Source organism: Hypanus sabinus, assembly GCF_030144855.1.
Source record: "Hypanus sabinus isolate sHypSab1 chromosome X2 unlocalized genomic scaffold, sHypSab1.hap1 SUPER_X2_unloc_6, whole genome shotgun sequence".
Lineage (NCBI taxonomy): Eukaryota > Metazoa > Chordata > Chondrichthyes > Myliobatiformes > Dasyatidae > Hypanus > Hypanus sabinus.
In genome coordinates this window covers 686,564-699,542 of record NW_026779006.1, presented here as the reverse complement: position 1 = coordinate 699,542, position 12,979 = coordinate 686,564, and the positions used below count along the sequence as shown (strand labels likewise).

The 12,979-nt window shown below is 44.0% G+C and overlaps 1 long non-coding RNA gene across 1 annotated transcript; it reads left to right on the top strand.

Annotated features, from left to right (window-relative positions):
• Positions 1 to 1,422: 1,422 nt before the first annotated feature.
• On the top strand, positions 1,423 to 11,572 carry LOC132385946 (uncharacterized). Its single transcript, XR_009509352.1, has 3 exons — positions 1,423 to 1,483; positions 9,891 to 10,042; positions 11,358 to 11,572. It is a non-coding gene; the product is annotated as an uncharacterized LOC132385946 (long non-coding RNA).
• The last annotated feature ends 1,407 nt before the right edge of the window (positions 11,573 to 12,979 follow it).

Here is a 12,979-nt window from a genome sequence, read left to right as displayed (position 1 = left end):
TGCTTCATATGACTGTCGTGTACATTTGTATCGGGACGTTACTCTGGGGATGACGGCTTAACAGAGGTGGCTGACGGATGTGGGAACAGCAGGAGAGACATGTCCCACTGAAGAAGTTCTCCAATGGCGGGGGTAGGATTCCATTCTCTATCTCATAGACACAAACATGCCGACCGTTACTTGGACAGTCCATACAAAAAAAATGTCCCCCTTACTCCTAATTTAATCAAAAGTCCTTTCTTCCATATCATTTCCCTTTTCAGTATCAAGAAATACTGCTATTACAACATCTTTATTTAATTGTGCTTTCCGAATATCATCTTCCAAACCTAAAACTGAATCTAATGTTATTTCACACTTCCAAAATCCACTCTAATAAAACACTTTATCACCACTCTTTCCAAAATATAACTCAAGCGCTTGATTACCATACATTCCATAAGTTTACATAAATGAGACATTCACGATATAGGCCCTTAACTAGAAGGATCAAATGGGGATCAGCCAAGTTTTAGAACAGGCACTACTATTTCCATTTTCCATGAGGAAAGTAAATGCACAATTCAAACATTTAATATTTTCACAAAAGAGAATTATATACAATTACAATTTCAAATATCACTCTTTCCTGGGACACCGGACCTGCGTTATTAATAGACTTCTTAAATTAATACAAAGAAATCTCTCCATCGGTGATACTATCATTGCTACAGCTGACTTTCAGCACATCAGGGTATTCACTGAAAAAACATATCCCTACATTGTTTAACTTCTTCACTTAAATTATCCTGATTATGAATCTCATCAAATGACCCAGCCAGTAACACAACCTTCCCTGTTTCAGTAACAATCATTTTGCCCTCAATAATCAACACTGGAATATTATGATCCCCACAAATCCCCCCATTTTCTAAGTCATCCCAAACAATTCCAAGTTTGATATCCCTTCCAATATTATCTCCATATAACCTCCAGTAAATCACCTAATTCCTCACCACGGCCTTTGCCCTTTTATTGATAATGTAACTCGGAGACTGATGCACCATCACATAAAAACTCACATTTCTCCCAATTTGCTTCCTGTCCCGTTATAAATCCAAATCCAAACTCATAAAGACAGGAAGGCTGACTGACGTTCACATAAACTAATCACCCTCCGAGTTCCCATTTGACCGACAGGCACTACAGCCAATGACAGCAGGGGTCAGTGTAAAGTCCGAGCTACGATAGGCTGGAGGAAATCGGCCAATGATCAGCCCCTCCTCTTCCGCTCCATCGCAATGGCGGAGATCAGCGAGTCGCTTCTGTCGGTGTCGCCGGCCTCGGCGCCCACAAGGACGGGTGTGATTCCCCTTCGCGCCTCGGTGGGTCTGTTTCGGGGACGTCTGTGGTGGTTGACGAAACATGCTTTGACAGGGAGAGAGCGAGGACCAATGACTACAACTCCCAGAAGGCCCCACTGATGACGTTGTGGTGTTTTGGGGTAAGGTATCAAAGCAAAATGGAGGAAAATGTAATGCATTACGTTTTCTGTACTGTGTCGTGCCTTCAATAAACAATTAAACTAAAAGAGAGATTCCAGCGAGAAATAGATAGAACATAGAACAATACAGCACAGTACAGGCCCTTCGGCCCACAATTTTATGCCGACCCTTAAAATCTTCCTCCCTAAGCTTAAATTCCTCCATATATCTGTCGAGTAGTCTCTTAAACTTCACTAGTGTATCTGCCTCCACCACTGAGTCGGGCAGTACATTCCACACAACAACCAATCTCTGAGAATAAAATCTTCCTCTAATATCCCCCTTGAACTTCCCTCCCCTTACCTTAAAGCCATGTCCTCTTGAATTGAGCAGTGGTGCCCTGGGGAAGAGGCGCTGGCTGTCCACTCTATCTATTCACCTTATCACTATAGCTCTATCATTTCTCCTCTCATCCTCCATCTCTCCAGAGAGTAAAGCCCTAGCTCCCTTAATCTCTGATCATAATCCATAATCTCTAAACAAAGGCAGCATTCTGGTAAATCTCCTCTGTACCCTTTCCAATGCTTCCAAATCCTTCTTATAGTGAGGTGAACAGAACTGGACAGAGTACTCCCAGTGTGGCCCAACCAGAGTTTTATAGAGCTGCATCATTACATCGCGACTCTTAAACTCTGTTCCTCGACTTATGAAAGCCAACACCCCATAAGCTTTCTTAAATACTCTGTTTACCTTTACCTATGAGGCAACTTTCAGGGATCTGCGGACGTAGCCCCAGATCCCTCTGGCCACACTTCCAAGTATCCTATCATTTACTTTGTACTCTGCCTTGGAGTTTGTCTTTCCAAAGTGTACCACCTCACACTTGTCCAGGTTGAACTCTATCTGCCAATTCTCAGCCCACTCCTGCATCCTATCAATGTCTCTCTGCAATCTTTGATAATCCTCTGCAATATCCACAACACCACCAACATTTGTGTCCTTCTGCAAACTTGCCAACCCATCCTTCTACCCCCACATCCAGGTCGTTAATAAAAATCACGAAAAGTAGGGATTCCAGAACTGATCCTTGTGGGACACCACTAGTCGCAACCCTCCAATTCAAATGTACTCCCTCCACTACAACTCCCTGCTTTCTGCAGGCAATCCAATTCTGTATCCACCTGGTCAAACATCCCCGGATCCAATGCCTTCAGTCCAATGCTTTCTGAATAAGCCTACCGTGTAGAACCTTATCAAATCCATGTAGATCACATCCGCTGCACTACCCTCATCTATATGCCTGGTCACCTCCTAAAAGAACTCCATCAGGCTTGTTAGACACGATCTGCCCTTCAGAAAGCCATGCTGACTGTCACTGATCAGACCATGATTCTCTAAATGCCAGTAGATCCTATCTTTGTGAATCTTTTCCAACAGCCTTCCCACCACAGATGTAAGGCTCAATGGTCTATAATTATCCGGACTATCCCTACTACCCTTTTTGAGCAAGGAGACAACATTCACCTCCCTCCAATCCTCCGGTACTATTCCCATGGACACTGAGGACATAATGATCCTAGCCTGGGGCTCAGCAATCTATTTCCTCACCTCGGATGCTGAACTGGGAAGTGGCAGATGGAGTTCAACACCGATGTTCATTTCTGCAGGTCAAATTTGAACACAGAATATAATATTAATGGTAAGACTCTTGGCAGTGTGGAGGGTCAGAGAGATCTTGGGGTCCATGTCCATACGACACTCAAAGCTGCTGTGGAGGTTGGCAGTGTTGTTAGGAAGACGTCTGGTGTGATGGCCTTCATCAACCGTGGGATTGAGTTCAAGAGCTGTGAGGTGATGTTGAAGCTATATTCCTCCTAACCTGTACATAAGTAATTGTAATAAGATGATGAGAGGCTTTGACCGTGTGGATAACCAGAGGCATTTTCCCAGGCTTGAAGTGACTAACACGAGGGGACGTAGTTTTAAGCTGCTTGGAAGTCGGTACCGAGGGAACGTCAGGGGTAAGTTTCTTACACAGAGAGTGGTGGGTGTGTGGAATGCACTGCCGGCAGCGATGGTGGACCTGGATACAAGAGGATATTTTAAGAGACTCTTAGATAGGTTCATGGAGCTTAGAAACATGGAGGGATATACGTTCCGGAAATCCGAGGCAGTCTGTAGAGTAGGTTACATGGTCGGTACAACATTGTGGGCTGAAGAGCCTGTAATGTGCTGTAGATTTCTGTGTTCTGTGTCAAAGACAGGCAGAGGGATTAGTTTAAATGGACTGGAGGACAGCATGGAAAGGTTGGGCCGAAGGGCCTGCGTTAGTGCGGTAAGGGAGGGGTTCTGTCCCAACCATCGACTCTATTCCCCTGAACAGATGCTGCCTGACTTGACAACGTTCTGTAAAAGTTGCGTTCAGTTCCGCTTAGCATTCTGTACAAAGGATGTTTTATTCTGGGAGAGTGCAGAGGAGATTCATCATGATGGAGGGGGCTTGTGTTCTTAATTCCATAAGGTATAGGAACAGAATTACACCATTCAGCCCATTGAGTCAGCCATCTTTCCATCATGGCTGATCCCAGATCGCACTCAATTCCGGATATCTGACCTCCCGCCACATCCTCTGATGCCCTGACCGATCAGGAAACGATCAACTTCCGCCTTGAATATACCCACACACTCGGGCTCCACCGCAGTCTGTGGCAGAGCATTCCACAGATCCAATACACCTTGGCTAATAAAATAAATAAGCTGCTTACCCTTGTTTGAAAAGGTGGCTCCTCAACTTTGTCGCTGTGCCCCACCACAGGAAATACCTTCTCCACATCCACCTTATCCAGGCCTTTCAACATTCGGTAGGTTTCAATGAGATGCCCCCACATTTTTCTGAGTTGCAGTGAGCACAGGGTCAAAGCTGCCAAACGCACCTCATATTTTAACCCCTTCATTCCTGAAATCATCTTTCTGAACCTCCTCTGGACTCTCTCCAATGACATCACATCCTGTCTGAAATGTTGGGCCCAACATTGTTGACAATACTTCAAGTGTGGCCTGACTCATGTCTTATAAATCCTCAGCATTATCTCGTTGCTGTTATATTCATGGGGCGAGATTGGACTGTGTTGATCTGCAGGGGGATCTTGGAATCCGAGTTCATAACTCCGAGATAGTGGTTCCATTGTCAGGCAGTTATGTTGCAGTTGTATAAATCTTTAGTTTAATGACATCTGGAGAATTGTATTCGTAGACAGGAATAAGGCGGAGGTTTTGGATGGTGAGTGGAAGAGGCTTAACAGGATGCTGCCTGGATAAATTGAGTCCGGACAATCTCAGGGAATTTTCTCCGGAGTGGCAGAGGCTGAGGGAGATCTGACAGACGTTTACAGGAAAGTGAGAGACACAGACAGAGTGGACAGCTGGGATTTTTTTCTCTAAGGAGGAAATGTCCAAGGCCAGTGGGCATGAACTTCAGGAAAAAGGGGGTACACATCCTCATTGGACATTTTTGCACTATTTAAGTATTTTGTAGTTTAGTGTAATTTTGTATCTTTTCTCTGCATAGCTGCTGTTGAAAAAAAAAACACAATTGGAAAAGACAAAGATTTCAAATACCTGACTCAGGTTGTTTAAAGGGGACTTGCGTTTCAAGTTTTGTTTTTCATTCCCATAGTGGTGGGTGTCTGGAGTGAATATCGGGTGGTGGTGGAGGCGAAAGAGGCTATTAAATACCACGTGGATGTGAGGCGAATGGAGGGATGTGTTCCTTGTGTAGGCAGAAGGGATTGGTTTAGTAAGACATGAAGTGACCAGTTCAATTGGTTCAGAACAACACAGTGAGCAGAAGGGCCTGTTCAAGGACAAGTACAGCAAGCAGAGCAGGTAAACTGGATAAAGTGATCCCACTCAGAGAACAGACTGTGACGTCAGTGGATATATGCCGGCATCACAGTTCTCTCACCAAAGATACTTCACTGCTGGATAAAATGAAATTTGTGATGTTTATAACCAATGTGGTGAATTGTACTGATCAGACATCTCATCCTACTGAGGAAATTAAAATTACTGTGAAAGCTGCAGAAAGGTTTCTTGGTGTAACTGGTGCTTTGTGGGAAGCTTTAAATGACGTTTTGTTGGGTGGGGATCTGTATCCCAGTCTACTTGTCAACTTACATAATATGATTAAAATATTGCAATGAAATGCGAGAACTCTGATTTATAATGGTCAAGACTTTAAGTTTTTATTCCTGTGCAGGATTATATTGTCGTTCGGCTTGACAGGTTAGTTGGTAGAGGGGTGGTGTTGCCAGTTTTATAAGGAAAGGGGGAGGGTTGATGAAACGACACAAGGTATTGGATTCGGCCCGGTACATCCCGGGTGGATCCCTCCCAAACATCGAACACATCGACATGAAACGCTGTCGGAGTAGAGCAGCGTCCATCATCAGAGATGCTCACCACCCAGGCCAGGCTCTGCAACCAGATAGAAAGAACAACAGCCTCAGGACTCGCACCAGGTTCAGGAACAGTTACTAAACCTCAGCCACCAGGCTTTTGAACAGTACAAGAGAAAAACACTCGCTTGCCCATCCATTGAGATGCTCCCGCAACCAATTATTGCATTGGGCCTGTCTCAGAATTAGAGAAATAAGAGGTGGTCTGACTGGGAAAGACTCATTCTCATAGGGTATTTACAGGGTAGGGGCAGGAATGATCTCTCCCCTGGCTGGACTTATCTGTACTCTGATAATAAATTTTGAGTCTCGGGAAACTCTTTGCTTCTGATAACAAACTGTGACTGACATCTGCAGCTCCCCTGATTACTGCAGATTTTCTCTTGTTTGCGACAGTCACTGTCTAGTCTACTACTGACTCGAGTCCTGCAGTACGGGCCCTTCTGCTCACTGTGTTGTTCTGAACCAACTGAACGTCATTCAATGCCTTACTATACCAAACCCTCCTGCCTGCACAAGGTCCACATCCCTCCATTCTCCTCACACTCACGTGGTATCTAGTAGCATCTATCGCGTCTGGTGCCTCCATCACCTCCCCAGGCATTCATTCCAGGCACTCACCACTATGAGTATGAAAAATAACTTGCATCGCACATCTCCATTAAACATTCCGAGTCAGGTTAAATATTATCGTATTACTCGGTGGTTTGTAGTCGATTATTAAGTAGGTGGTTTCGGGGTTCCTGGAGGCACATGATAGAATAGGCCGTTGTCAGCGTGGTTTGTCAGTGGAAATGTTGGAATTCTTAGAAGAAATAACAATCAGGGTAGACGAAAGAGCAACAGAGGATGTTGTCTGCGTGTATTTTCAAAAGGCCTTTGACAAGGTACCACACATGACGCTGCAAAACAAATGAAGAGCCCATGGTATTACACAGAAGCTGCTGGTATGTAGAAAACATTGGCTGTTCGGCGGGTTGCGAAGCGTAGGAATAAAGGGAACCTTTTCTGGTTGGCTGCCGGTAACTAGTGGTGTTCCACAGCGGGCTGTGCTGGGGCCTCGTCTTGTTACATTATATGTCAATGGCTTGGATGGCAGAATTGAGTGATTTGTGGCCAAGTTTGCGGATGATACAAAGATAGGTGAAGGCGCAGATAGATTTGGGGAAGTAGAAAGGCTACAGAAGGTCTTAGGCAGATTAGGAGAAAGGGCAGAATGTAACAGATGGAATATATTGTCAAGAAGTGTATGGTCATGTACTTTGGTAGAATAAAAAAAAAGTGGACTATTTATTAGTTGATAGTTTTTTTATATAAATGAGGCGCAAAGGGTTTTGGGAGACTTTGTGCAGGATTGCATGAAGGCTAATTTGCAGGTTGAGTAGGTGATGAGGAAGGCAACTGCGGTGTTGGCATTCACCTTGAAAAGACGAGAATATAAAAGCGAGGAGGGAATGTTGAGACTTTATAAACCACTGGTGAGGCCTCACTTGGAGTACTGTGAGCAGTTTTCTGCCCCTTATCTTAGAAAGGATAGGTTGACGTTGGAGAGGGCTCACAGGATGTTCACATGAATGGTTCCTGGATCGATCCCCTTGTCGTATTAAGAGCCAATGTGGATCTTCATTTGGTTTTATCACGTGTAGAATCATCTGCTCTTATGTTGGTCAGTGACAAAGCTCAATTTATGACCCAATCTATTAACTGCCTAGGAATTATGGACCTGTATTCCCAGTTTCCTCCATTCTCCCGTACTCCTCAATTCCCTACCATTCACTGTGCATGTCCCAAAGATCAACACCTCACACTAATCTGCATTAAATTCCATCTGTTATTTTTTAGAAATTCTTTCCAGCTGCTTAATTCAGGCTGAAAGTTTTGATCACCTACTTCGCTGCCCACTCACGCTCTGAATTTAGGTGTCATCTGCAAAACCAGTTTACCAGAACACTGTTGAAATTCTATATCCCGACCCTTAAAATGTCTTCCAATAAGTTACCCATGACTGATGTCAGACGCAACTGCCTCTAATTTCCAGGCTTATTCTTCGAACTTTCCTTGATCAAGGGAAGCTAATCTCCAGCACCTCACCCGTGGCTGAGGACATTTTAAATCCCTCTGCCAAGGTCCCTGCAGTTTCCGCATTAGCCACCGACATGAGCCGGGGAGGACACTCTATCTGGACCAGGGCATTCATCCACCATAATTTGTCGCAAGTCGGCAAACACCCCTTTCCCCATAATCCGTATATGGTCCATGACCTCAGTGCTGTTCTGCCCCATTTCCTTTGTCCATGTGCCTGTTTCTGAAGCACATACAGATACAAAAAGCCTTTGAAATATCTTCCCCGTTTCTTGGAAGACTATTCCGATCGCCAATGGACACCATGTTTGTCCCTTGCAATCCTCGTGCTCTGCGTACATCTCCAGAGACCCTTGGAATTCTCCTTCAGCTAGTCTGCTCGAGAAAACCCATGCCATCTTTGATTTCTGCTGAATTCTCTGTGAAATATTTCATGTTTTCTTATACCTCACGAGTGACTCATTTCATCCGAGCTGTCTATGTCTCTCCCGTCGTCTGAATCAGACTCTCAGTATGTCTCTAAAATCAAGATCGCTGAAGCCTTGGCCTTCATTCCAACAGGAGCAGATAAACTCTGCACTGCTGAATGTTTTCAACTTAGGAAGCCTTGTAACCCAATCTACACCGGCCTGAACTCTGCTGATGACATCAAAATTGTAGTGTTTCCAAACTACAGTCAGATTCGGAGGACCAGTTTTAACAATCTACGCAATTATCTTGAAACTGATAGAATTATGATCACTAGATACAGAGATTTCCCGGGCACACATTTCTGTCACTTGTAAACTACGACCTCCAGCATCTCATGCACTCACTGAGGAACACTACTTCCTCGATCCGAGGTGTTTTTCACCCTGGCATGTAAGATTCAACATACCTTTCCGGAGTCTCATTCTCGCCAGCAGAACCCACAGTCTGTCCCTCTAACTGGTGAATCCCCGATTAATACTGCTGAAAGGATGTGTAACCATTTGTAATGATTTGGAAACATATGCCCTAATTAGGGACAAAAAGTAGAATTAGAATCACAGAGAAGTACAACAAAGAATCAGGCCATTTGCAACGTGCAGACCACGCTGAACCATTAAATAGTCCTCTCTACCCCTACCATTTTTGTCCCTGTCCACACTTCGCTTAAACCTTGTAATCGAGCTCACAATGACCCGCTGCTGGCAACTATTTCAACTATTGAGCGAAAAGGCTCCCTGCCATGTTCAGCTTAAGCTTTTCACCTTTCACCTTTAGCCCATGGCTTTTGGTTGTAGTCCCACACAACGTCAGCAGAAAAATCTTGCCAATTTATACCTCCATAATTCTGTACACCTCTATCAAATTTACACTCGATCTTGCATTTTGCAAGGATAAAATTTTAAGTTATTCTGTCTTTAACTCAGATAATCCAGACCTGGCAGCATCCTTGTAAATTTCCCCTGTACCCCGTCAACCTTATTTACAGCTTTCCTGTAGCTCGGTGACGATAACTGAACACAGATCTTGTAGCAAGGCCTCATCACTATCTCTCACGTTACATCCCATCTCCTATAATCGATACATTGATTTAGGAAGGCCAATGTTCCGAACAATCTGTATCCTTTTGAAGCCACTTTGAATGAATTGTGGACCTGTATTGCCAGATCCGTTTGATCTTCTACACTCCTCAGTGCCCTTCCGTTCACTTGGTCAGACCGACCCTGTTTGGTTCAATGGAAGAGCAACACCTCTCTCTTGTCTGCACTGAATTCGATCTGTTATTTTTCAGCCCATTCTTCCAGCTGGATCAGATCATGCTGAAAAAAAAAACATGAAAACCCCCTTCATTGTCAACTACACCCCAAGTCTTGGCGGCATTCAGAAATTTTCTGATGTAATTTATCATATTATCATCCAGATCGTTGATATAGATGGTAAACAACAACGGATCCAGCACCGATCGCTGCGGCACTCCACTGGTCACAGGCCTTTATTCAGAGAGGAGACCATCTAATACCGCACTCTGGCTTCTCACACAAAGCAAATGTGGCTGAGTCGGCGGATCTGAGGGTATGACGAATCTCAGGTTGTTTCACTTATAGATACCTTAACAATGAATACTCTTCGAAGTCACAGGCCAGACTCTGGCTTCTCACACAAAGCAAATTTGGCTGAGTCGGCGGATCTGAGGGTATAACGAATCTCGAAACGTAAAATGTTAGGTTAAGTTGAAGGCATTCTTGCTGTGGGATAATCTAATGTGTATGTGGGGTGTTAGTGGGTTTAGGAGTGCGCGCAGGTTTGGGGAAGTCTACAGACTTAGGGGTGTGGCAGCGAATGTGGGGGATTAGGGGTTCCAGGTCGATTTGAGGTGTGATGAATCTCAGCGTTGTTTCATTCACAGATACTTTACTGATAAATAAATTTTGAACTTTGAACTTTGAACTTGCTACTTTTGGAGCCAACTATTTTGTGAACTGTTTGATACTGTTCTTGCTCTGGATAATCTAATTTTCAAGAGGGGGTGTCAGCGGGGTTGGGCTGCACACGGATTTCAGGGAGCAGATAGATTTGTGTTTGCACACAGATATAAGGATTTGACGGTGCGCACTGATTTGTGGGATGCATTGGGATTTGGAGCTGCATTTGTGATTTAGTGATGGGCATGGATCTGGGGATGTTTTGGCTAATATGGGGATATACACTGATATGGGGATGTGTGTAAATTTATGGGTGTATTATCGAATAAGCCCGAATCAAATATGATTGTCCAGACAGATATGGTGTGTGGGTAGATTTGGGAGTGTGCCTGTAGATTTGGGTGTGTGGGTAGATCTGGGGATGTGTCAGTAGATTTGAGTGTGTGGGTAGATTTCGGGTGTGTCTGTAGATTTGGGTGTGTTCCTGTAGATTTGGGTGAGTGGGTAGATTTGGAGTGTGTCTGTAGATTTGGGGTACACACGGATTGGAGTGTGATAAATCTCATGGTACTTTTCTAATAAATACAGTTTGAACTTTGAACTTTGCTTTTGCTATTCTGGAAGGTGGAGGCAGCTAATTTGTGAACTGTTTGAAATGGGTTTTGCTCTGTGAAAATCTCATGTGTATTTAGGGGTGTCACACCTCGCTATCAGGTGAGGTGCACCTGACGAGGGTCACCAGTTGAAAATGAAACCGACATCAGTCCGCACCACCACGTTAGTGCAAGGGGTTTTATTTAATGCAAGATGGAAAAAGTACAAAAGCTGCCAAAAGGTTGTATTGAATAAAAGTATTTCCAAAGAACCGAATGAAAACATTCTTATGTGGGAAAAAATACAAATATACAGTGACTTGCACCATAACAAAAACATTGTTTTTAACTTTCCGATATAACTTTCTCTAGGCTGCAAAGGTGGTCACAGCCGAAGGGTGGTAGTGGGGACGAGTTCCCCCGACTAAACAAATGCTCTTCATGGCGCGCGTTTCAAACAGCTTCTGACAACCAGATCCGACTCCTGGCCTTCACGTGGCGGAGCTGTTCTACCCGACAGGAGAAGAGGCAAAGGAGGGCCACTGGCGCCTTAAAACCAGTTGTCCCGGGCAGATGGGGCTGGTTAACCACGGATGGTTGCTCATCTGGGAGAGGGATAACTCCGATTTCAAACCTCCGCTTCCACTAGCGGTGTTACCTGTTCAAGGTGTGGGTCAACTGACCCCATTAACCCACGTATTATTTCAGACGGTCCCTCGTGTCTTTGGAGCCATTCTGCTCTCTACAAACCGCTGTAACAGTGTGAGTGACAATAAATGAAACCATTAGAAATGTCCGTGACTAGAACAGGCATGGGCAAAGTACGGCCATATGCGGCCCGTTAACCTTTTTAATCCGGCCCGCAGAACTTGATGAAATTATTTTAATAAACCTTGTTAACGTTTTTTTCCCGCAATTCTGGCGTTTTCCCAATAGATTACGCACTCTATATACATTGACCTTTGTTGAGGTGCAGCGTATTACTCCACATTTGCGCTTTACTCTTTGTTCGGCTCGACCTATTTGTGTGAACAGGCGTTCAGCGTCATGAACATCAACAAAGCCAGCCACAGATCCAAGTTAACTGACCAACACCTCAGATCCATCCTGAGAATCGCCACAACAAAACTAAATCCGGACTTTGATGCGCTGGCTAAAAAGGGAGATCAACAACACTGTTCCTACTGAAATTAAAAATAAATTTCGTCGTTGTGTTATGTAAAAGATGCATTTGAAAATATTTTTTTTCAATAAGCCTTACATGTTACATGTCATTTCTGTTAAGTGATGGACATGAGTAGTGTGCAGGTGCACGTACGTTCTCAAAATAAAAAATGCGCTCCAGATCAAATAACACGCTCCGCAAACTGGCGCGCTGTCACTGTCCTGTCTTTGTGCTGGTCGTTGTTGAGTTTTGGCACAGGGGACAATTGAATAAGAAGGAGCAGGACAAGTAGACCTGCATCTCCTACCGTTTTTGTAATAAAGACAGTCAGGAGGAGAGTGATGATGATATCTTGAAGGATAACAGAATTTTCAGTGCTTTAAAATAATAACTTACTATTAAAAAAGCTGTATTTTATTCATTTAATTTTCAGTGTTTTAAAAGTCATTTCAATAAATAGCTAAACACCATGGGACTTCAAGACAGATATTTTATTGTAATGCATTTGTTCATTTTCAATTGAAATTAAAGCACATGTTTTCTACATATCCCATGATATTTTATTTTCTCTTATGAGGTGTATTACCAAAACGCTCCGTCCATCTGCTCCTGGTCAAATTTTAGAACCCTTTGTGGCCCACAAGTCAAATAGCTTGCCCACCCCTGGACTAGAATCATAGTTTTATCATTTATAGACCGGTAGAGCGGATTAACTGAAGGCCTGTGTCTCTCATGTCTCTGCTGCGGTGTTCATACCGGGTCATGTCGCCTTCGGACCAGCCTCGGCGTTCTCAGCCGATTCAGCCTGAGAAGTATCGGAGGACAGTGT